Source organism: Gracilinanus agilis, chromosome X (assembly GCF_016433145.1).
Source record: "Gracilinanus agilis isolate LMUSP501 chromosome X, AgileGrace, whole genome shotgun sequence".
NCBI classification, from domain to species: domain Eukaryota; kingdom Metazoa; phylum Chordata; class Mammalia; order Didelphimorphia; family Didelphidae; genus Gracilinanus; species Gracilinanus agilis.
This window is the reverse complement of record NC_058136.1, coordinates 18,500,849-18,505,450: the sequence shown is the minus strand read 5'-3', so window position 1 is coordinate 18,505,450 and position 4,602 is coordinate 18,500,849. Positions and strand designations below refer to the sequence as shown.

The 4,602-nt window shown below is 32.5% G+C and overlaps 1 pseudogene; it reads left to right on the top strand.

Annotated features, from left to right (window-relative positions):
* The first annotated feature begins 376 nt into the window (after positions 1-376).
* LOC123253610 lies at positions 377-742 on the top strand (annotated as a pseudogene).
* Positions 743-4,602: the final 3,860 nt, after the last annotated feature.

Below are 4,602 nucleotides of genomic sequence, written 5' to 3'. Positions count from 1 at the left end.
TTGCCTAGCTCTTACTGTTCTTCTGTCTAAGAATTGATTCTAAGAGGAGTGGCTAGCTAGGTGGCTCAATCATTCACTATGACCAGGTGGGATTTATACCAGGAATACAGGGCTGGTTTAATATTAGGAAAACTATTAACATAATTGACCACATCAATAACCAAACTAACAGAAATCACATGATTATCTCAATAGATGCAGAAGAAACCTTTGTCAAAATACAATACCTACTGAAAACACTAGAAAGCGGACTGCGTGGCTTAGGCTGAACCAGGCCAAACCAGGCCAGACCAGACCAGGCCAGGGCTGGGGCCAGGGTGCCTAAGGATTCTCTTTCGTGAAACAAACAGCCTGACTGGATTGGAAGGTGGACAATATGGCTCATGGACAGCAGAAGATTTAGTCTCAGCAGAAAAATGCCAAAAAACAAGCTGGACAAAAAAAGAAACAAGGACATGATCAGAAGGTTGCTGCTAAGGCTGCCTTGATATAAACCTGCACTGTCTGTAGGACACAAATGCCAGACTCCAAGACCTTCAAACAGTACTTTGAGAGCAAACATCCTAAGATTCCACTTCCTCCAGAATTGGCTGATGTTCAGGCATAAAGTTGTTTACAGGTGAATTCATGGCACCTATTGACTCTTCTACTATCTCAGACCTTAGGTAACAAACCTGCAGCTGCTTTTCTAACAAACTGTTGATCAGCAAAAATAAAGGGGCTTCAGAAACTCATTTTTATGCTGTTCCCTTTTGGGCTTCATGCAAAGACAATTCTGTGTAAATGTACAGGTGGGCCTTGATTTGGAAATTCTGAAAATCAGTCCATCCTTGTTATAAAAATTTTTTTACAATTGAATTATATTGATGTTCATATTGTGTAAAATAACTCATTTAATAAAGTAGTACTTTGATTTTACAACATCACAGGATAAATGCTTGCAGAAGTTCTGTTCTACCTTAACACATCTGCCTTAAAATCTAATGAAGACATCAACTAGAATTGCAAATGCTTTGTCTCTTACCCCTTTCCCATCAAGTTTGTTGGCTATTCAAACTAAAGCAAAATCATTAGTAGATGTATTCTATTGCATTACTTTAGGTAGACAGCTAATGAAACAAAAGAAGAATTGATTAACTGCTTTCATATACTTGATGAATATTTTAATTTGTGGGTTTGTTTAGTAAAACTCCTTAAGAATTATGTGCCATTCCCCTTTCTTCAGTTGTGCCTGTATTGGATGTACCACTACTGAAAACAACCTGGAATAGGTTGTGAGAAGGGAATTGCAAATTTGATAAAAATAATCCTTGTGTTGACCCTGAATGGGACATAAATAATTGGTTAATGAACATTATTACATGTATTTGGTAAATGATTGAAGGAACTGAATTTTCCTTGTGAAAAATAAGGTTCTAAAGTCTGCCATAGTGGGTGAAAAATTATTTAACTATTTTACATAAGAGTAAGCTTGGAAAATTTATTACTATAAACTGGTTTGTCTTTGTTCTATAATATGTAAGTTTCTTTCAGAATCTTTCTAGATAGATTTAAATTAAGATTATTCTGAAAGGATTCTATTAAATATTTGTCAAAATAACTAGAACAGGAATTAATTTAAATGGACCAGTTTTGTAACTAGTAAATGTCATTAAAAGGAAAAATGGAATGGCACGCTTGAGCTAAGTACCCATATGGGTGTCATCGACTTTAAGAGTTTGTTTTAATCTTATTTTTAAACTCTTAAAGACCATACACATTGGGTTTGGGTTTAAGGTCTTGGAATAGTTTTAAATCCACATACTTATTATATAGGTATTTGTACCGTTAAGAATTTGTGGAGAAGAGAATTTAAATGAAGTAAAACCCTACCAGCTGAAGTGAAGCTATGTTTAGAAGTCGATCCCTAACAATGTATTTTAATCAGAACTGAAAGATTAAGTTTGTTAATATTGTCTATTTTAACTGATTTTTTAATGAAATAGGGAGAATAGTATTCAAATATAAACTTTTAGGGAGTAGCACACAATAGCCAGCTCTTACAGACACCAGATTCTGTCCTTTAGCTAATTATCACTGCAAATTCTTTCTAGGGTTTTGCATCATCCACCACATTGAATGTATTATTATTTTAAAGTGTTTTTTTTATTTTTTTAAACCCTAATATCTTTTTGTATATATCCTTCTATACTAATTTTATTTGTTACAGGGCTAGGCAATGGGCGTTAAGTGACTTGCCCAGGGTCACACAGCTAGGAAGTGTCCGAGGCCAGATTCAAACCTAGGACCTCCTGTCTCTAGGCCTGGCTCTTAATCCACTGAGCTGTCCAGCTGCCCCCTGTATTATTATTTTAAAATGAGGTTTTAAGGAAAAAATCCGATGGAGATAGTTGGTAAGAAAATTGTTACTCTTTACCTGACCAAAAGAAAACCTTTTAATTCCCTAAATGTTACATGACTATTGATTATATGGTATCCTAACGTTGATTCACCAGAAAGTTAGAATTCTGTCTTTAATTCATGTGCTAGGTATTATTCTGGTTAATTTCAGTTAAAAGGAAGTATTTCTGAGTATATATGTTTTTTCAATGTTTAGTGAAGTTTTTCCATTTAAAAATAATTATCTTTGAATTTCAATTTTCTTTCAGTTGCCTTACTAATTGTATAATTTTTTAATAAAAGATTTTTATGTTTGTATTCAATTCATTATGAGAAGCTGTATCACAGTGATAGGGAAAATAACATTTATCTTGCATAAAACCTTTAATTCTCAGACTTAGTATGTGAATTGTTCTATCAGCTATACTTTTTTTTTTGGTTGTTGTGTGTGAGTTAAATCTTCAAGAGGGGAAAATCTTTAAATTTCAGAGCCTTAACTGAATATTTTTGTAATTTGAAGATTCTATAACAGATCTAATTGTTATGTTGTCTTCAAAAGGCTTAATAAAATATGTTTAGGGAGAATTTTTTTTCATTTATAAGGTGACATCAGTTGCTGAAGGGAGTGAGGTTAATAGTAAATTTGTTTCCACTCTTTCATATGACTACCCCCTGTTAACTAACACACTGGAGGCTCAGCTGTGTGCTGTAATGTCTTATTAAAAAAAATATTAAAGAAAAAAAAAAGAAAACACTAGAAAGTATAGGAATAAATGGGTCATTCCCTAAAGTGATAAGTAGTATCTACCTAAGCCTTCAGCAAGTATCATCTACAATGGGGATAAGTTAGATACTTTCCCAAAAAGATCAGGAGTGAAGCAAGGATGCCCATTATCACCTCTATTATTTAATATCATACTAGAAATGCTAACTTTAGCAATTAGAGAAGGAAAAGAAATTGAAGGTATTAAAATAGGCAATGAGGAGACTAAGTTATCACTCTTTGCAGATGATATGAAGGTCTACTTAGAGAATCCTAGAGAATCAACTAAAAAACTAGTTGAAATAATTAATAACTTTAGTAAGGTTGCAGGGTACAGAATAAATCCACATAAATTATCAGCATTTCTATGTATTACCAACAAAATCCAACAGCAAGAGTTAGAAAGAGAAATTCCATTAAAAATCACTCTAAACAATATAAAATACCTTGGAATCTACTTGCCGAGGCAAACACAGGAATTAAATGAACACAATTACAAAACACTTTTCACACAAATAAAGTCAGATCTAAACAATTGGAAATATATTAATTGCTCATGGGTAGACCAAACTAATGTAATAAAAGTGACAACTCTACATAAACTAATTTATTTATGCAGTGCCATACCAATCAAACTACCAAATTATTATTAATAATGAGTATTAATAATATATTTATAAATTCATATATAATAAAAATAATGAATGATAACTTGATAGGACTAGAAAAAATAATAACAAAATTCATCTGGAAGAGCAAAAGGGCAAGAATATCAAGGGAACTAATGAAAAAAAATGTGTGGCCTAGCATACAAGATTTCACACTGTACTATAAAGCAGCAATCAGCAAAAAAGTCCGGTATTGGCTAAGAAATAGAATGGTAGATCAATAGAGTAGATTAGATACACAACATACAGGGGTAAATGACTTCAGCAACCTAGTGTTTGATAAACCCAAAGATCCCAGGTTTTGGAATAAGAACTCACTCTTTTAACAAAAACTGCTGGGAAAACTGGAAAATAGTATGGCAGAAGCTATGACCAATATCTCATACCCTATACCAAGATACAGTCAAAATAATGATTTAGATATAAACAGCGATACCATAACTAAATTAGGGGAAGACAGAATAGTTTAACTGGCAGATCTTTGAAGAAGGGAAGAATTTATGACCACATAAGAGATAGACTATTATAAGATATAAAATGAATAATTGTGATTGTATTATACAAAAAAAGCTAATACAACCAAGATTAAAAGGAAAAAACAAAATGGAAAAAAATTTTTAACAAACATCTTTGATAAAGGCCTAATTTCTCAAATTTATAGAGAACTAAATCAAATTTACAAGAATACAAGCCATTCCCCCATTGACAAATGGTCAAAGGATATGAACAAGCAATGTTCAAATGAAGAAATCAAAGCCATCAATAATCATATGAAAAAATGGTCTAAATCCC